The sequence below is a fragment of the Lacerta agilis genome, chromosome 12 (assembly GCF_009819535.1).
Source record: "Lacerta agilis isolate rLacAgi1 chromosome 12, rLacAgi1.pri, whole genome shotgun sequence".
Classification (NCBI taxonomy): domain Eukaryota; kingdom Metazoa; phylum Chordata; class Lepidosauria; order Squamata; family Lacertidae; genus Lacerta; species Lacerta agilis.
The window spans coordinates 53,338,506-53,360,152 of NC_046323.1; the positions used below are offsets into that span (position 1 = coordinate 53,338,506).

A 21,647-nucleotide genomic window follows, 5' to 3' on the forward strand; every position below is an offset into this window, starting at 1 on the left:
TGCAAACCTATATAAAATCTACAGGGTTTGAGGACAGCCTTAAGGCCCGTTTGTTTGTTTGTTTGTTTGTGGACCAAACTTTGTCAAAATGAAATCCAGGGCAGTGCACAAGGGGCACGAATAAAAGCATTCATGCCAGATACGAATGCAATCAAACAGTAAAGCAAGGCTTGGCTAACGTGTGACCAGTCAAATGTTGCTGGACCAGAAAAACTCCCATTAGCTGCAGCCAGCACTGCCAATGGTCAGGGATGATGGGAGCTGTGGTCCAACATCATCAATATTCATAATGACTTAGCAAAACAAGGCAGTAACAGAACTTCAAAATGTAAGGCAAACAAAATAGACATTTAAAATGCCAGGGAAGATAAAACAGTTTAAACCTGGTGCTGAGAAGCCTGTAATGTATAAAAGAGTGTGTGTGTGTGTGTGTATTATTATTAAAATTTTATATGCCGCCCTTCATCAAAAGATCTCAAGGGTGGTTCACAGAATAAAATACAAGATAAAACACAAGTAAATAGTTAAACCAAAACAGCAAAACAATAGCCCCACCTTCCCACAGACACATTTAAAAGGCTGTAGAATATTAATCAGCAGGAGGCCTGCTTGAAGAGGACAGGCGACCCTCTCCAAGGATAGGTCCTTATGCCGTGTCCCTAGGACTATAAATCAGGATTTTGCAAGTTAGCTTGGTTTGCATTTTTTATGCCTGCCACAATTTACTATTCTTGCTGGGAAATTTTATTTATTTAAGTGCAGAGCGCACACCACCCTGGCGAAAACTTGCAGACTTTTTCTGAGCACGTGAAACTCTTCAAAACCAGGAGTTTTCAACACGTCAAAGGACAGACCAGAATCCCCACGCAAGGCACCCACCTCCCCCAACAAGGGCTTATTGTGAAAAGAAATATGTTTTTTCATTTAATGCAGCTGTAGTTTTAAGCCCATAGGGAGAAGCTTTTGACAGAGCTACAGCTGGAAACGCTATTGTTTCCTCGTGCCACCGAGGCTCAGACCAATTTCCTCTGTTCCAGATGCCTGGGAAGGCACCCCTTCCGCTTCCTACTAGGGCTTTTATTAATGACCCTGAAATACTTTGACTCTGTCCTTTTAAAGTGCTCCACCCCTAGAGCCAGGCTTCCTCAACCTGGCGCCCTCGGGATGCTTCGGACTACAGCTCCAATCGACCCCAGTCAGTACGAAATGGAAACACCTGGAGAGGATGAGGTTGGCCATCCCCAGTACAAACCTTGTGTCCCCCTTCGCTGCAGGAAACCTGCCCGTATTGTTTCCAGAACACACACATGGCTGCTTTGGTAGCTGTCACAAGCAGATTTTAAAATTATTTCTACAATGTGGTTTTGAATATTGTGTGTTTCCAGGAAAGTCAGCACACACACACAAATTTTTAAGATAAATGAGGCTTTCAAAGAGCACTCTCATCAAGATGCAGTATGAACTTCCTGACTGGCACTAGACAACAAAGCAAACCTGTCCAAGCCAAAAGGGGGTAGGTGTATTTCACATTTTAGGTTCTGTGAAACAACCAGCAAAATGTTTTCGTGAACAAGCCAGTTGCAAGCAGTACAGCCTGGAAATTGCTTCTAGAAATGGCATGCTATAGCACCTAGAAATCTGATGTTTTTACACAGCCCTGTGTGAAGCTGGCATGTTTCCCACCCCCCCTCCAATAAAGCTGGCACAGAAGAATTTGGAAAAAGAAAAGCCCTGAGTTCAGGGTTTTGTTTGACACCTAAACAAAAACCATGAAAGGAGAAAAAGCTGAATGGAAATGAACTTTTAACTTACTTGACTTGCTATAAAAAAAATTAGCTGGCTGTGCCACCCCTAAAGCTTCATGTTGTCAGCTAGCCATTCACATGGACACAGTACCAGCTGTTTAGAGCCTATGTAAATCCCCCACTCACCCAAAAGAGTTCAGCAAGAATGAGCACTTTTGTCCTTCCTCCACATTCCAGGGCCAGAGTAACCTCACCTCAACCACCTCCTCTCTAGAAAAGGAGATTCTGCTACAAAAATGGCTTATCTGGAGGTCCCCAAGCAAGCAGTCCTCAACCTCCTCTAAGTTTCTTCTTCCTCTACTACTTCCTATCAAGGCAAAAGCACTCAAGTCTTTCTTTGGGTATAGATATTCCAGTAAATATTTCACTGCACCAAGAACCAGCTGCTAAGTTTGCATTCTGCAGATCAATGCAACCTTCCCAAAACATGAAGAGACTTGATAAAAGAGGAATTAATGCTTTGGTGTTGGCTGTTGTCTTCCCTTGTTTTTCTTTTCACTTTCTGATAAGGATATTCTCTAGGGAAGAGAAACTAACGGGGATTTTCCTCTCTTTTTACAGAAACAAAACAACACACACACACACACACACACACCCCTTGATGTTAATAAAGCACTTTCATTCTGTTCCGTAGATAGCCTGCTAAGCCACGGACCAAAAAGGGGTGGCCAGCAGCTGTTCCCATCCCATCAGCTGCTTTCCTTTAATAGTACAGGCATCAAAAAGGAAAGCAGCTTCCATTGAACTAAAAGCAAAGCCAGGGAATAGCGTATTAGCCAAAAGCCATTTCCGTAATGGGACTACGGTTTTTATCATCAATCAGAGGGACCCAGATTAAACTTCTGCCTCCTCTCATTCCGCCCTCCCTGGATGTGGCTGGAATAGAAAAACAGCAGCAGACTCCGTATTTTAGGAGTGTCCAGGAAAGTGGCCCTGCCCAACAAGATTTCAGGGGCTTTTGGCATGGTGGTGTGAACACACACACACACACACACACATGGTGCTCCTTTTCAATTCAGCATGGTCAACTAGAACAGCTGCGCTAAGCAGATGGAGGGGGTTCACATGGGCCCTCCTCTGTTTTCAAAAGGGATTATTTGCAAGGAGCAAAAGCTCTGATCCACTCCTTTGCATGTGAAATAAAACCGGAAAATCTCATCACAAGGTGCACGGACGTACCTGCCACTCATGCTACCCTGCCAGCTTTCGATTGCCAGGAATCCGAGTTCGAAGTTACAAGTTATGGATAGCTCAGTCGGTGCAGCAGGAAACTCTTGATCTCAGGGTTGTGGGTTCAAGCCCCATATTGGGCAGAAGATTCCTACATTGCAGGGAGTTGGACTAGATGACCCTATGAACTCATTCCCCCACAGAGGTGTGTCTGACACCTGCATTATACAGTTTTCATTGTATGCTGAAGATGCACCTATTTACCCTAGCCTTTGACACTTCAGACACATATTCTAAGCGCCCAGCCTATTCTTGTGACTGCAGTTTGCTTTAAACTGTTTTTAGTGCTGTACTTCACACTGTAAAACAACATCAAACCTGGCGTCAAGTGAAATACATTCAACACACAAAACGTAACCGGCTGTGCATTCACATAAAAAATGCTCTGCTGTATTTTTCACAATATCAAATATTTCTTTTGTACATGATCAACACATAAAGTTCAACAATGTAAACAGAAGTCCCAATAGATCAATTCATTCATAAAGTCCAAATATTTACTAGTTTCTGTTCCATGTAATGCCTTGTTTATAATTTTGATATACTACATACAGTATGTACACCTATGGTACAATTGTTTATATTATTCTTATTTGTCAAATATGTTGAAATACAACATTGTATTCATTTATACTATTTAGAACATGTACAACTGATGAAGCCCAGGAGGGCGAAACAAGGCTTTATTCAGGAAATCCTTGTCAAGATTCTGTGGAACTGTAGCAAGCTCCCATTTGGATTTTATGAATATATGAAGACATACGTGGAACAGAAATTAGCAAATATTTGGACTTTATGAATGAACTGATCTATTGGGACTTCTGTTTACGTTGTTGAACTTTTAAGTGTTGATCATGTACAAAAGAAATATTTGATATTGTGAAAAGTACAGAAGAGGATTGCTTATGTGAATGCACAGCCGGTTACGTTTCGTGTGTTGGTTGAATGTACTTCACACTGTTGCAAACCGCCCTAGAATATTTCCTGCTTGGCAGGGGGTTGGACTGGATGGCCCTTGTGGTCTCTTCCAACTCTATGATTCTATGTTTAAGGTGAAGGATGGGTCATTAGCTAAATGAAACCTCCATGTCCAGAGGCAGCATACCTTTGAGTACCAGTTCCTCAAGGACAGACAGTGGGGAAGAGCAGTTGCCTTCTTCATTTGGCCTGTGGGCTGGTCACTGTGGGGAGCAGGAAGCTGCAATTGACAGAAGGCTCCTGCCCTGTTCTTCTGACACTTTAGGTATATGTTTTTAGGATCCACCTTGCTTCTACAATTGCAAGTTGTTGACGGATCCCTGACATGGTGCCAACATTTGGGGAGAAAACTAAAATGGGCTTCACCCACTCAGAGGTCTCCTATGTGCCCCCAGACACTTTTGCACAGACCAAGGAGGTATAATGAAAAGAGTTGTGGTTCTTGCTTTTTTTCTGCGTACGTTTTGTTTTAATTCCTTCTTTAGCTAGCGAAGGGGTGGAGGAATGAGGAGGCTCCAAATAGTCACACAATCTTGATTCTTAAGAGAGGATCCTGTGAGGATTTTCAATGAGCTAAATCCTAGATCTGGGCAGGGGAGCCCTCCCTTCTCTCAAAGGGGCTGTAGACGTCAAGTGTGCAGGTGAGCGTTGCTCCTCTTGCAGCGAAGGCTCTCACCAGCATGTTGCTTTGGCGTCTCCCCGCTCATTCAAGAGACAGCAATCCTTAAAAGGATTGCTCTGTGCATTATGGCTACTTACTAATTATATTCACTAAGTTCTATGTCAGAAATAGGCCAGTTTCACTGAAAAACCTGGGGGGGGGGCGTTTACATGGGGCTGCACTTTGCACTGACTGATTGAGAAGGGCTACAAAACGTTTTAAAACCACTGGACATTCACACAGGGGCAGATCTACTATGAAACTAATGAAGCTTAAACTTCAAGGCCTCTTATCCTGGAGGGGCCCCACAAGCCACATCATTCTAGCAGACCCAATTTGAGTCTCACAACAAAAAACGGATTTGTTGTTGTTGTATGTATTTCAACAATACCAAATAAATTTAAAAAATTTAAAAAATGTCCAGTAGCACCTTAGAGACCAACATGCACACGAAAGCTTATACCCAGAACAAACTTACGGTAGTTGGTCTCTAAGGTGCTATTGGGCACTTTTTAATTTTTATTTATTTATTTAGACTACGTCAGACCAACACGGCTACCTACTAGAATCAACAATACCAAAGTTTGACAGTCAGTAGCACAGGTGTTGTAAAGGAGGTGTGTTGTGGTAAACTGGCTGTTCTGCTGCGGCTAATGTAAACCCCCCCCCCTTTAACAGAGGTCAAAATCCTAGAGGAATAACAGTGAGTTCATGAAAGTACTTAAGTGGATACCAAAAACGCAAACTCACATAAAATTTGTGGTGACCTGTCAAGGAACAACCCCACTGAAGCAGTTAACTTCTCTTTGAAAGCCTCATTGCAGCTGTTAACCACAGGGCCCCATGATGCAATGAAACTCCTGCTGACAATTCCCCACAATGCTGTTTCCTTATGCTACTCTCTGCAGGTATAATGATGCATCATCACAGTCAGGACAACATATTCCAGCTATGCGCACAAAAATTAGTCATCTGGGGAGTTGCAGCTTTCACTTAGAAATCAAGTTTCTAGTCCCTCAGGCTTCAAAGCACCAGGGCCAACACTTGGTGATATTTCAGGTGACAGCAGGGTTGGCTGAGTAGTTTCCAGTAAAGTCAAGGGCTTCAGCAACTTGCAGAATTATCACAGGCAATTCTGCATAACAAGCCATTTGTGGTACCTTCTGGGGTGGGATTCTGCACAGCAGATATTGCAGTGGATGGATTTGGTTAAACAGCAACAACTACTGGTACATACGCAACATTTTATAGAACAGCAGAAGCGAAATACGGCTTTTTCATCAGTCTCTCCTCTTTGATGGAGGTGTTAAGTGTGGCTGCCCTGTGATCTGCAAGAGGACCCAGTTCTACCAGGACGGTTTCTCCTAATTAGGTTCCATGTGGACTCGCTCAGCAACATTTTCATTTCCGGCAAGCAATGCCTGCAAGAGGCATCATTAACAGATGTGCTGTGCCCTATCTGGCTCTTCTGCCTTGCTTCAAACATATGTAGCACAGATGTCCCTCCTATCTATACTGCACCAAGGTGACAAAACTATTAACTGTGCAAATAAATTTCTACACCCAGAACCAAAGCAAGCAAACCGCTTAACACAAACATGGATTTGCTTCCGATACTGCTCAGGGGGCCCTTAGGTAGAACAGATCCAAAGTGACAGAAAGCCCCAAAGACAACTCAAGGCAAACGAACCCTGAAAGGGTGAGGTAATGGCATATTTCATTGGCAAAGATTACCCCAAGGGACTCCTACATATGCCAAGTCAGCACTTGAAATGCTGTAGCAAAATGACCTCATCTTTGTCTACTCCTGCAATGGCCAGATGAGCCCCAAAATGCTGCACTGCTAAGTCTCCAGTTCCAGTACTCTCTGGTCTTTGCCTACTGAAATTTGAGTGGTTCTGCACCAATTGCACGTACAGTTCAGCTACCTATAAGGGTAGCTTCTAGGTGACCTATAAGGGAGCTTCGATTAGTGGGCCAGGTTCAAGGGTTTTGCACTAATTTACAAGCCCCTTAAAAGGGGTCCAGAATATCTTAGGGACCCCTTTGTTCCCAGCTTGATCACTGAGATATTTGGCGACCCCCTCATGGACCAGATACACGGCTTGTAGTCACTAGACGCTGTGCAGTCAGTGTGATGGACATCCCACCTAACTGAGATTAGACAGGCCCACTCCTTGCCAAACTTCAGACCCATGACTAAGACTTCCTTGTTCCAGCAGGAAATTTATGGTGTATTTTTTAATATTTCATTACCCCATTTTACTGTGGGTCGCCTTGACTGTACACCTCTCAGAAAATGGGAATAATTAAGCAGTATATAAATGTGTCGGCTAATAAACAAACAAATAAACAAACAACTTCTGCAAAACACGAGGAGCAAGATGGGCTAGCAACTTTCGGGCTAGTCTGCAAGTGCTGGAATAGATCCTGAAATAGGCAATGCTGTACCTCTAACGAAAAGCAGCTCTTACCTTAAGCAGATAATCCCTTAGTGTGTCCTGGATCTCACAAACCGCTTATCTGCAAAATAAAATATTTAAAAGAAAGAGTTGCAGAGTTTCCAAAAAATTGCTCTTGTTTCAGAATACACATAACCCTGCTAATTTGTTTGTCAGAGGAGCCTAAGTAAAGTGCCTTCCTTTTTCATCCGTGTCACTGCATTGTCTAGGGTTGTCTTGGCCACGTAGTCTCCCCTCTCTCGAGAGACAAGAGAGTCATTAGGATACTAATCCAGATCTAGGAGGCTTCTTGCGCACCATTCAATATAAACTTCAATTAAGGTAATAGCCTAGATAGCATCCCATTAAGGAAGGCCGAGGCAATGAAACGCACCAGACTTTGCAACAGCGTGGAACTCTTCATCGCACCAAAGTGAAACCCGGCTACAGCGAGCGCACACCCCTTTAATTACTTGCACAATTGTTTCTAATCAAGTAAACAATGATGTAATCAGAGAGAAGGTTTAGCACTTCGCACAGCAGTCACAATGTCTCTAACTCAACTACGCAACAGGTAAAACCACGCTTAACCAGACTAAAAGAAAGTTTGAATTTAGCAACTTTGAAGACCCACCCGCTGGTGGGAACTGCGCTTCCCAATGCAAAGCCATATAGATGGGATGGCCAAGGGTTAAACAGAAGCAGCTCTAGACCCATTTAACCCAAGCTGTGCATGGATAATGTATGTGTTATGTGTGGTTGTAAATGTATAAATGCGTATTTGTGGCTGTAAATGTGGGATGGCATTCAATTTCGTTGTACTACGTACAATGACAATAAAGTATCTATCTATCTATCTATCTATCTATCTATCTATCTATCTATCTATAACTCAGCCATGAGTGGCCACCACCTCCAGTCAACACTCAACAACGAATGAAACAAATGGGTTGTTTTGGGGTTTTATTTTGATTATATATTTTGTGTTTTCATATTGTGATTTTATCTTGTAAACCACCTTGAGATCTGCATGTATAGGGTGGTATACCAATCTAATGAATGAATGAACAAACAAACAAACAAACATTCTGCCAACCTTGATATCTACATGGGCTCCACCAATGGTAACACCAGACACAGCCCCACCCAACACACCCTGCCACCCCCATCCACATTTACATAACGCCAAGTGGAGGTGCAGCACAAAGCCCTGCCCACGCTGCATGTCGGCAGACATGCAGAAGCAACGGCCAAGGCTAGAATGCGCTCACACCACGAGCAGAAAATTTTTCAGCAAGTGCCCAGCATTGCAACACTGAGGGCGGGTCACAGAAGCAATTAAATGTTAATCAAGCACGTTGGAGGTTGTAAGTGAAGCCATGCTCGGGGGCAAATGCCAGTGTTAGAAATCCACCAGGTGTTGTGAGTGTTTTGTGACTGGCAAAACTGCGGCCACTGGTCCAATTGTGACCAGGTGGAGATCTCTGGATGCCAGGCTGGCGACTAACATCTCCACCTGGCTGGTCCCTCCAGCTTTCTTAAGCAGGTTGGCAGAAGAGCTAATTTATTGCATTTATCTCCCACCTTTTTATCCAAGGAGTCCATGGTTCACCGCCCACCTCATCTAATCCGTACAAGGACCCTGTGAGCTAGGTGAAGAGGCTGCGACTGACTCCAAGGTCACCTAGTGAACTTCAGGACTGAGTGGAGAATTGAACCCTGATCTCCCAGGTCCTTGTCCGACACTCTAACAACTTGACCACACTTCCCTACCAGAGTCCTTCTGCTATGGGGCAGAATTAAGTAGGTTAAATAAATATGAGAAAAGCCTAATGTAACTTAGAGAAGGATCTGAAATATTTTCCTTGAAGCCTGAATTTGTTTTATTCTGGTTTGTTTGATCGGATATTTTAATGTATTGTTAACTGCTCTCAGGTTTTTCCTTTAAAATATAAAGCAGTATAGAAATGAAATTAATAACAATAATAAATTCCATTGGGGGGCAAATGGCACCTAGACATTCCATTGTGGCCACCATAACCTAGGTTTAAGGTAGCATTTGGTGATTAGCATATATATATATATATGAGTTTCGAACACTTAAAGATACTAGCTGAAAAACTGGTTGAAGAACATAGCATTGGCAGCATCAAGCATCCTGCTCTATCCTCTCCAAACCCTTTCCGCACTGATGGGCACAAACCGCTCCGTGGGCACGCTGTCAGCCAGCACTGGCCGCCAGACAGGCCCAGTTGAGCCCCACACCCAATATTCTCTCTGTGCTGACTTTCACATGCATAGACACTTTGGCAGCCCTTACCGATTTTCATTATTGATAAACCCCAGGGATCCCAGGACTGATGTCTGAAAACCACCAGCTCAGAAATGAAGAGCAGCACTAAGCAGAGCTTCTGGAGGGTACAGCTCCCCCAAAGCTATGGCTCTCTCCCTCAACCCAAGCACTCCACTGTCCTTCATTGCACTTTGCAGGAAAATGCTAGTTACGATTCACGTAATGGGCACTTTTAATCCCAATCACAAAATTCAGCTGCCCGGGGGGTAAAATTTGGTTTTTTGTTGGCAGGGTGTCAACAAACATATTTTTTTGCACAGGACAAACGTCCCGGTGTGATTTCTACTGTGTAGTTTATTCCTTCCAACTCGTCATTCTTCTCTCTCTGTCTCTCTCTCTCTCTCTCTGTCTCTCTCACACACAGCTCTCATGATAGGAAATTTCCTAACATGCTTGCTCTACTTTCAGCAGCTTAAGCAAATGTTTTTTAAAAAGAGACAGAGAAGGCAGAGGGCAGAGCAGGGACGGCACACTCTCGATGAGAGAGGAGCAGGGAACCACTTGAGACGTGGCCTTCCACCTTGACATCACAGCTCATCTGCTTCTGTCAGCAGAGATCAGAGGACACAAACTATATTCTGCATGGCTCAGAATATACAAAATGAGAACACAAGATACATAATGAAACAAAAACAAACCAATAACTCCCTCCCACAAACATATTTATAAGGCTACATAGAATGTTAATCAGCCAGAGGCCTGGTTATAGACAAACACTTTCACCTAGAGCCTAAAGATATGTAATGAAGGCGCCAAGCGAGCCTCCCTAGGGAAGGCGTTCCACAAGTGGGGAGCCACCACAGATAAGGCCCATTCTCAAGTTGCTGCCCTCCGGACCTCTCATGGAGGAAGCACATGAAGAAGGACCTCAGATGATGATTGCAGGGGCTGGATCTGTTAATATGCTTGCAGGCATCCCACAGGCATCTGGATAGCCATGTTGAAAAGAGGATGCTGATTCAGCCACCAAGCTTTGCTAACATTACGATCTGTTCACGAATGCACCATGAGCCTCTGATTAGTCAGACTTGGATTATTAAAGCTGCCCGCTGGACAACACAAGGTGTGATTTTCCACACCTCTTGGTTTCTGGAACGAAGCTAGGGTGAACACTAAGTAACCCCTCGTGAAACCTTCCGCAACTTGATGTCATCCAGATGTTTTGCCCACATCTCCAGGCAACACAGCCATCTATGCTGGCCGGGGCAGATGTGAACAGCCCAAACACATCTGGAGGGCACAAGGTTGGGGAAGTCTGCCTTAGGCCTCTCTTTTGGCAGAGGAGAAACATTTGTTCCTCTTAATAGTAATCCTAGCTTGTCAAAAGATGGAACCAAATACAATTCACCTCTTGGATAACTACTATCTTCTACCTGGGCTTTCTGCCAGCATCTAGACTTGCCACGGTCTTAAATCAAGCATTTAAGCTGGGGCCATGGCAGGCTCACTTTCCACAGAGCAGCCAAGTTTTCGACACATCCCTGCTCCGAATCAAGTTACTGCCTCACAGAATCAGTCCAGTTTGTATATAAAAAGAAAGCAAAAAGGCCTGATTTTAATTACTGTATCCCGTAGCCTTCTAACAGTCTCCTTTTGTAAGCTAGTCAAGAAATACTTATTGATGGGCAGCTATAAATATTAATATTGCTGTGACTTCTGTGCTCCAAAGATCTGTGTGTCCCAAAGTCCTGTTGTGCTCCCAACAAGCCAAACTGGGAGAAACAACTGGTAAACACTGTTCGCAGAGAATTCAAATCCACGAGTTGGGCTTCTTCACTAAATAAAGCACAAAATTTCCTTCAAAGCACAAGCAAGACTTGGGAATCCAACGTACACAGGGGTCTTTGACTTTATTCCCTTTAAAATAAGGCTTGGCCATTTCCCCGCAAAACCATCCAAGCAGTGAACGATAATTCAGTCCAACAGCCAGTCTCCCCTGCCCTGCCCGCAGAAAGGAGAGACCCACTGCATCTGGCCTGGCATCCTGAATGAACCCTTATTATCCCAATGCCCTCCAGAGGAGGTTTTCTGCCTTGTCAGCATCAAGTTCCACAGGATGCAGAGAGGCAGAACAGTATCTTGTGTCATATTGTTTACCAACACACGAGGATGGATTTTTGCAGCCCGCAACCTTCAGCTGAACCTGGAACGCTCACCCTGCAGACAAAAAAAAAAAAAACGGGCTCTGCCACAGGCAAGTTACAAAGCGCAGAACAAAAAAGAAGCAGCCGTTGCGGGGGGGGTGGGGGGAGAGAGAACACAGCCTGAGAGGCAGCCAATCCAGCATTTATATCGCAAGCTCCAACTCTGCCAAAGCCACTGCCAAAGGAGGGTGTCTGGGGTGGGGAGGAGGCGTCTGCAGCCCAAAGCTTGGCAAGCAAGATGGTTCCTTAAGAACAGAGTCCAGCCACTTTGGACAGGCGCCCCCAAGAACCTCCTCCCTTAAAACTGCTAATTTGGTAAAATTAAACAACCCCTTGCTGCCGAAGAGGTAAATCACGGCATTAGTTTATAACGGCTATAGGCGTCTGCTGCCAGGCGGACTGAACGGTGTCCAGCAATGACTTCAGGGGAATTGTTTCTGGGGAAAGACTGAGACGTCCCCTCCATCAGCTGAGGTTCTCGTCAACTGGGGAGTTTTGCTAAGGAAGAAAAGAACTACACACCAACTCCCTCAAAGGAGGACAAGAGCAGTGAGGAACTTGGGAGTGCAAACCTCCGATTCACGACTGGCTCCATTGCAAGAACATTTCCATGGCAGGATCCTCCCCATCACCTTCCTAGTGTCCTGTTCACATTAAGCATTGGGGCTCCTGCTTCAAGGAGCAAGCAAGAAGTGGAGGGAGGGGGTTCATTATTATTTCTTTATGGTACATTAAGCCCACAACTTGAGCAACGGTTATGTTCAAAGTCTTTTTTCCCCTGGATACTCATCCCCCTTCCTCCCCCCCCCTTTTTTAATTGCATAAAGCTGAATGCGCACAAGTTAAATGTGCACAAGTCACAGGCTTACTGTATTCCATTTTCCTATCTTCATTAAGTTTACGTTTTTTTAAAAAAAGGAACCAGCAGGTGTGTCCCAGCAGCCTTCACCAATCTGGTGCCCTCCAGATGTTCTGGACCAGAACTCTTCTGGCAACGGAAATCTCCTGACACGAGGCTGACTCCTCCTGTTCACAAAAGGCTCTTTGATGCCGAGGAGGCTTCTGCAGAAAGGGAAGGGTAACAAGGTGGCTTTTGCAAATCTCCCTTCCTCTCTGAAGCCCTTGAAACTCTGATCCAGAGGGTTGGGGGGGACGACCCTGCAGAACGGAGGAGGGGGTCTGAGGAGCTGCAGAAGGGGGAATTGTTTCTTCCCCCTTGCTGTCATAGAAGCCTCTGCTGAATCAAAGGACCTTCCATGGAAGGATGAACAGATCTGGATACAATCCATTTTTATTTTTTGCTCAAATGCAGCTGGGAATCTGACTGTACTGTTCTGTAGTAGTGTGGGGGGGGAGTGCGGAAGAGGGTGCTTAACCCTTGCCCTGCAAGCTGTTTTTCATCCCTGCTGTCAAGCTTGCAGCCTCCACCCAGCCCCCCACAAGCCTGCATAGCATTAAAAAGGGGGTGGGATACTGACACCTCAATTGTAGAACTCCCGCGTAACATACAATTTGGCCCTTACTTCTAAAAAATAACAATCTGATTTGCAGAAAGAGGACTGTACATCAATAAACTATTCTATTCTACAGCAGGCAGGGAAGAACATATCCCTTCTTTAAAATGATGCCAGACCACAGCTGCCATTTTCTTTTAACAACCAGAACCGGCACCCATCAGAACATAAACTTTTAGATTACGGTATCTTTCAGATTCCAGACTTCTGCTCTCCATCAGACTTGGTTTCCGCGACCTGTTTGACAGCCCACACCAATGACATGTATTACTTAATGCTTCTTTCCTTAGGACAGGAAAAGTCCCTGCATATTATCAGTATTATGCCTTTTACCCAACAGGCTTCCCACAGAAACGACCGTCACCCATTCAAAGAAATTTATTTAAAGATAGTCTAAAAAGATTACCCAACGGGTCTCCTGCCTCTAACTATCTGTGGCCATTTGATAGGGTGGGATTTTTTTTAAATGTATTACCTTAATGGGTGAATGGATCTATGTAGGGTTTTGGTTGTTTGGTTGTAAGTTGCTTTGAGTGCCTTTGGCAATTGACCAATAAACTTAATTAATCATCTTCATCTCTGTCTCACTACCCACTGTTTGAAGAAAGAAGCCCCAACTACTTCCCTCAAACTTAGTCACGGTTCACCCTGGAATGGCCCCTGGAGAAAGGGTCCTTCTCTCTCTCTCTGCTCTGCTCACGACACTGCAGGCAATTATTATGCAGTGGCCAAGAATTAGGGAAAGCTGTCTCAGTAAGTCCCTAAAATCTGGGTCTCAGCTGCCACCACTGATCCCTTCTTTATCACTGAAGACAAATCAGAGGCCCGAAGTAGAACTTAAGGACCACCTTTTGCTATGCAAACCTGCTTGAGAAATAAGATCTGCATCAGACGCTCTTCTCCAAGTTTCCCTGCCTGCAGAGCAGAGACAGATCAGCGAAAGGGCCTTTTAGTGGTGGCAACTCATTCACGGAAAATACTCTCCCCAGGGAGATGTGGCTGTAGGCTGTAGAAGAAGTGTGCATGCACACGAAAGCTCATACCAAGAACAAACTTAGTTGGTCTCTAAGGTGCTACTGGAAGGATTTTTTTATTTTCTTGTGTCCCCAGGGAGACTCACCTTTGTGTGCCAAGTCCATTTGCCTCGGCAGAGCCAGTGTGGTGTAGTGGTTAAGAGTGGTAGACTCGTAATCTGGGGAACTGGGTTCGTGTCTCCGCTCCTCCACATGCAGCTGCTGGGTGACCTTGGGCTAGTCACACTTCTCTGAAGTCTCTCAGCCCCACTCACCTCACAGAGTGTTTGTTGTGGGGGAGGAAGGGAAAGGAGAATGTGAGCCGCTTTGAGACTCCTTCGGGTAGTGAAAAGCGGGATATCAAATCCAAACTCTTCTTCTTCTTCTTCTTCTTCTTCTTCTTCTTCTTCTTCGGCATTTTGGGTGGTTCTGCATTCCTCTGTTTTACCAAGCATTGGGTTTTTCTGTTGCTGCTGGGTATTAGATTTCTTAGCCTATCTCATTCTGCTGTTTTCATGGAGTCATTTGAAGTATTGTTTTAGGTGTTTTATAAAACTAGGTGCCTTTACTTTTTGCAACCCATTCTGGGATTCTTTAAAAAAATTGAGAAGCTAGTTATATCCTGAGTAAGTATTTTATCTTTTTTAAGGATGAAAAAGAACAACTAGGTGGTGTGTTCAGGCCAGCTATTTCAAAATAATCACACTATGAGCAATACTGTTAATTAAAGCAAGGCCAAAAGAAAATGCTTGCCAACTGACCTTTTGCCTATTTATTCAACTTACGCTTCTACATGTGTTTTATGTTTTAAACACAATATTATTTGCATTGATTGATTTATTGATTACTTTATTAATTGAGAGACAGTGTGGTATAGTGGCCCGAGTGTTACAATAGGACCTGAGAGACCAGGGTTCCAATCCCAACACTGCCACGAGGCTCACTGGGTGACTCTGGGCCAGTCACTGCCTCTTAACCTACCTCACAGGGTCATTTTAGGGCTTAACTGAGGAGAGGGATGAACCACGTACTCCTTGGAGAAAAGGCTGGGGTAGAAATGCCATAAATAAATATAAAATTGTTCTGTAAAGTGCAGTGTGACCATCTATTGAGAGCCAGTTTGGTGTAGTGGTTAGGAGCGGCAGACTCGTAATCTGGGGAACCGGGTTCGTGTCTGCACTCCTCCACATGCAGCTGCTGGGTGACCTTGGGCTAGTCACACTTCTCTGAAGTCTCTCAGCCCCACTCACCTCACAGAGTGTTTGTTGTGGGGGAGGAAGGGAAAGGAGAATGTTAGCCGCTTTGAGACTCCTTCGGGTAGTAAAAAGCGGGATATCAAATCCAAACTCTTCTTCTTCTTCTTCTATGAGATCTTTTGATGAAGGGCAGTATATAAATCTAAGTAATAATAATAATAATAATAATGGTAAAAATAAATAATATGGTGAAAAGTGCTCTATAAGTATTGGGAACAAATGAGTAAAACCGAGTCACTTTATTCATAGAATCATAGAACAGAATCATAGAATCCTAGAGTTGGAAGAGACCACAAGGGCCATCCAGTCCAACCCCCTGCCAAGCAGGAAACACCATCAAAGCATTCCTGACAGATGGCTTTCAAGCCTCCGCTTAAAGACCTCCAAAGAAGGAGACTCCACCACACTCCTTGGTAGCAAATTCCACTGCCGAACAGCTCTCACTGTCAGGAAGTTCTTCCTAATGTTTAGGTGGAATCTTCTTTCTTGTAGTTTGAATCCATTGCTCCATGTCCACTTCTCTGGAGCAGCAGAAAACAACCTTTCTCCCTCCACTATATGACATCCTTTTATATATTTGAACATGGCTATCATATCACCCCTTAACCTTCTCTTCTCCAGGCTAAACATACCCAGCTCCCTAAGCCGTTCCTCATAAGGCATTGTTTCCAGGCCCAACTTTCCTTTGACTGCAATCTAACTTAGGCCCAACTAGGCTTAGTTTGACTGAATAACTGTCATTGGCAGTTCTTTCACTCTAAAGAACTGAAATTCAAGCTCTGCCTTTTTCACGGTGAAAGCTAGTCTAATCTGCAGCAGCCCTTTTCCCAACTGCACCAAGTCAAGGAGACTGAAGTCATCCAAGTCCTGTCATTCCCCCAGGCAAGGCCATTGCACCAGAGGGCTTTGCTGTAATTCAACCCAAAGTAAAAATAGAAACCCATGTGGCTGCATGAGCCCTACTACAATTCAGATCAACCTCCCCTAACTGTATAAAGTGACAAACGTCTAAGCAAGTGTTCAAAAGCTGCTTCTAACACTGAAGCTGAGCCGCCATAACAGGGTGGCATATTTGTTTTGGAACAAAACATGGAAGACAAGGCGTTCTCCCATTTCTGGCAACATCTGAATGAAGATGGCCCATTTTTAAAAAATAAATAAATAAAACCACCAAGACTAAAGTGCACAAAAGCTCTGTTCACTCATTCCCTCTCGTGTGACTCCAGCTGCACTGGAGGAAAAAAGGGGGGCTGCATTTGCTGGGTCCACCCCATCCATCGTGATCCCAACATAGCCCTCTGTGGGTTTAAGAAGAGATTCTGCAGTTGGGACCCTGCTCTACCTACACTGGGTGGAATTCATTATAGAGCTAAGTGGGGTTTGCATGCATAAAACAAAGGTATCTTTTGTGCAACAAGACTTTTCTCCACTCTCCTCTCCCATCTACCCCCCAAAATTTCTTTTGCGGGTTCCCCCAAACCTCCAGAGCTGATTTCAGGGGCGTGGGAGAGGAGAGAAAGGGTAGTCCCATTGTGCAAGCAGAGGTCATTCCATGCGCACAACAACTTAGTTGAATCCTGCCCACCAACTCCCTGATCTTGCAGGGTTCCAAAACTGTACAGGAAGCCACCATGAGCTCAGCAGGAAGCAGGTGAAGTGAGAAGAACACAACAGAGGGGTCAGAGCTAGCAAGCACATATCTGCCCTTATTCTCATCGCAAAAGGAGAAGAACACCAGAAAGGGGCTCAGTATCATTGAATGAAAAGACAACTTTGGCTTAATGCACCAAACTGGCACCCCATTCGCTTGCTTTATATCCAACTGAATTCAACCATAATAATGAAATTCTGTACACTTGTTCAGGACACAATTCTACATTCAGTCTCTGCACCCATTTTTAGAGGCAAAGGATATACCTCCTTGGAGCATCAAGACAGCCTGATGACATTTCATTAATACCAATATTGGGGGGGGGGGGCAAACTTGTAGTTGAGTGATAAGAGAACCAGTTTTGCTTTCAGAAGGTCCCAGGTTCAATCCCTGATCTCACAGTAGGGCTACGAATCTTCCCTGTCTGAAACCCCGGAGAGCTGTTGCCAGTCCTTGTAAACAATCCCAAGGTATTGTAAAAGGCAGGTTCCTTTGTAACAGCTGTAGGCGTGTGCCTTTGTACTGTTTGTTTATACTTGTCTGTTATACCTCAATAAAAAGCATTTTAAAAGTACAAGGTAGCTTCTATATTCCCAAGCAACAAAGCCTATATTGACAGCAGGGATAACTCATTTGGTAGAGCACGAGACTCTTGATCTCGGGGTTGTAGGTTTGAGCCCCACACCAGGTTAAAGATTCCTGTATTGCAAGGGGTTGGACCAGATGACCCTTGTGGTCCCTTCCAACTCTACAATTCTATGATTCCATCACTAAGGTGGGTAGGAACATTATTCTGAGTCTTTGGGCAAATGCAGACACCCTGCTAGTTTTATGGTTTCAAGGGGAAAACCCAGTCACACTACCCTGATGCTAGCAACAACCTCAGCTGCTCAGTTCTGATCAAACCTCTTCTCCAGAGGCCGCCTCCTTCTCCTCTTCCTACGGATGAAATCTGAACTAGGTTGAAAGCAGCAGCTCCTGAGCCGCAGAGGCAGCCTGCCCACTGGAGCTCCATGTCACCTCTGCCTACTTGAATTACAAGCTTTACGGCCTGCTGGTACTTTTGTTTCTCCATTAAGGTAACTGGACTCTGGAAATCACCGCGATTGGCTCTCAGAGTGCTGGAGGAAACAAAAGAGCTATCACTCCCGGAGCAGAAGATTACAGCCTATTATAGCCATCTAATGCTCTCCATTTGTCAGGGAGGTCAGAGGACACCTCCCTCACTAGGTTCCCACCCAAGGACAAGGAAAAGAACAGCTTCCATCTTCATACCCAGCTGCTGCACAGAAGGAAATTCGTCTTACCTACAAGAGTGGCAATTACAGGGTTATCTCTGCAGCGATTGACCTGCCCCATAAGGTGTATGGATGAAAAAAAGAGCTGAGGTTGCAACAGCTGCTTTGGCTCTGTGAAAAGGGCTTGTGCTAGCCCAATTTCAAAGACAGTGTGACATATAGCAGTGTGCCATTTGGAGGGGAAGCTCCCCTTTTGCTCACAGCACAGCTTCCACGGTGCCTGATGGGATCCCATCTCTTAGAAAAAGTTGGCCAGGAAACTCCAAACTGATTTTGGTTTTGCTTGTTGCAAGGATGCTTCTCAATGCAGGCTGTTGAGATGCCTTTACACTGCAGGTGTATTCTATTTTATTCCCAAAGAAATTTAGGGATTCTAACATTGCGAGGTTGCTGAAAGATCACCTAGCATTACCTCACCTGGTCAAGAACTAATGATATTCTCTCAACATGATCATTAGACTGTATTTCAAACCATTAACTTTTCTGGGCTGTGTACAAGATCTATTCATATGTGTGTATTACATATTAGCCATCAATATGTGCTATTCTAAAACAAAACAGTTGTCCAAACCACTTTTCAGAATATCAAACCCACCAGTAAGGGATGGACGATCACCTCCCCAAATACTTAAGAGTCAACAAGCAATGCCCCTCCTTTTAAGAGTTACCTTGCCTCATATGGAAGAGGAGTAGTAGACACTTTAAGCCAAACCTTCCTGCCTAGCCAGATTCCAACTCTCCATAGCTTGGCACCAAAGGAGATGAGGGAGGGACAGAGGAAAGCATACTTTGAAAATCTATAAAGGTAAGCTTTCCTCCGTCCATATTTCAGGTATAGGCACTCCAAGCATCCAGTCACACTTCTGTTATTTAGCAGCAACAACCGTCCACATCACAAAAGACAGAAAGTGTGACCATTCTTATATTCATGGAGGAAAGGGCTATTGACAGCTGCTAGCCAGGGTGTCTATGCTCTGTCTTCACAATGAGAGGCAACACTGCTTCTGAATACCAGCTGCTGGAAACTACATTGGGGGGGGGGAGATGGCTCTGGTGCTCAGATCCTGCTTCTGGGTTTTCCATTACTATAGAGGCGTCTGGTCAGCCACTGTGAGAACAGGATGCTGGACCAGATGGGCCATCGGCCTCATCCAGCAGGCTCTTCTTGGGTTCAAGATGAAGCTGTCAATGAACACCTATGCACTGGGGGAATTAGGAGCCAAAAGGCCATGCAACAAGACAGTTGTTGTTGTTCAGTCGTTCAGTTGTGTCCGACTCTTCGTGACCCCATGGACCAGAGCACGCCAGGCATGCCTATCCTTCACTGCCTCTCGCAGTTTGGCCAAACTCATGCTAGTAGCTTCGAGAACACTGTCCAACCATCTCATCCTCTGTCGTCCCCTTCTCCTTGTGCCCTCCATCTTTCCCAACATCAGGGTCTTTTCTAGGGAGTCTTCTCTTCTCATGAGGTGGCCAAGACAGTTGGACATCACTAAATGCCATTTTACAAAAGTCTGTTACTCAAGGGAAGCTGTGATCAATCCAAGTAACACAAAAGCACAGTACCAGGACATAAATCATACAACTTCCACCCCAATATTTTCTACTTTTTTAGAGGTGACCAAAATCCTTTTGGGTTGGGAGAAGGGTTAGGGAAGAGGCGAGAGAGAACTGATGGGCAAGTTGCATAGAAACCAAAGACCATTTGCTACAGACCACAGTTTCTCAGCTACCACTATTAGGGACCTGGTACTAAAAATGTGCCGTCTGTTCAATTTACAAAGGTGCTATATGCAAATATGAGGACACCAAATATCTACCTTAAAGTGCTGTTGTAAGGACTATGTTTCAATGTAAAATATCACCATTAAATCATTATGTGAAAGCAGCATTAGTTATTAGTCATTGCAACGGCCCAACAAGAGCTCAGGCTATATGCCAGAGCAGCAGCTATGTTCGCCTGTGGCTACGAAGACAACACTGTCATATGGCACTTCAAATACTAGCAAATTCACTGTGGATTCCATGGGCCAGAGTCCAGCTCTCCAAAAATTCATCAAGCCGGTGGCCTGGTATATATACACCCAGAGTATGAGGCAAGGCCCAAAAGCAGAGCAACGCGAGAGATAGCTATAGGTGCGTCACAATGCTATGCGAAGCGCATGACTGCAGAATCCAATCAAATGCATCCACAATCTAAGGAACTGAACACAAGATCCAATCAGCAAGTTTAAGAGATTATAAGAAAGAGCCAAAGTTATTTTCCTTTACTTTGAAATATAATCCAAGGTGCCTGGTGCCATTTGATAGTTTCTAGGTGTTGGGTCACACCGAGTTTCCTGGGATGCTAGTCTCAGTCCTTGGGTGTTCTTCACAAACCTTCAATATCTGAATCTGCTCAGCAGCAGGTAAGTATTGAACCTAATCAGTTAGCTGAGTGACCTGGTTTACCACACAGAAGGAAAGTGGAGGGAGTACATCTGGCTAAAACCTCATCACATTTTGATTTTTTTAAAGGTTCCATGAGATGCAGCTTGCAAGTTTCAAGCAGATTCTGCTCTGGCCTTCCTTGGTCCATAATTAAGTGAATTTAAGTCTTTTCAACACAGACATGGCTTCATAGTCCTCATGATTCATGTTTGCTTGCTTTCCATTTTTAAATCTAACTTGAATTGCTTTGTAGTGATACTGCTTTTTGAAAGCCAAAAGAATAACATGTACCCACTTTTCTCTCTCCTTGTGCAGAATATGCTTTTTCTTTCACTCCAATTAAGCATTCAGTTTTTGACACCACCAGCCAGGTACTTAAGCTGGAGACGATCCACCTGGCTTGGGTCACACCTTGGAGAAAGGAAAATGTGCTCTCCCATGAAATCCTATAAAACTACAAGCAATCAAGGATTTCATGGTTAGTCATTTCAACGTTTAGGGGACGTTTCTAACCCTCAAGGCTGAAAGAGAAAACCCTGAAAGTGTGTTACTAGTTTCCAAGTTAAACAAGAAGCAAAAGAATGTAAACAGGGTTTGCAGGAATCAAGGACTTTCTCAGGATAGTTATTTGATATTTTACCCATTCTCAGGAGCTCTGATATTACTTTACCAGTTAAGAGAAAAGGAAAATCAGGCACAATTTCAGAACTCTGAACATACACACAAGTTGTTGCTGTTACCACCCGCCCTTCACACTAAGGTCCCAAAGCCAGTTGGTTACAACCAGTTTATAACAACTTACAATCACAGAAATCATCTGGGTCCCAAAAGTATATATGTCAAATGTCAAAATCCAGGGTAAAGGGGTGTGTC

The 21,647-nt window shown here is 44.4% G+C and overlaps 1 protein-coding gene across 1 annotated transcript in view; it reads right to left on the minus strand.

The window, feature by feature from the left end:
• The window catches only part of LOC117056024 (microtubule-associated protein futsch-like), a 192,017-nt gene that overhangs the window by 147,652 nt on the left and 22,718 nt on the right, over nucleotides 1-21,647 (minus strand). The window contains exon 2 of the mRNA XM_033166043.1: nucleotides 7,149-7,197. The gene's annotated coding sequence lies outside the window, so the exon portion shown is untranslated. The remainder of the gene's footprint in view (nucleotides 1-7,148; nucleotides 7,198-21,647) is intronic.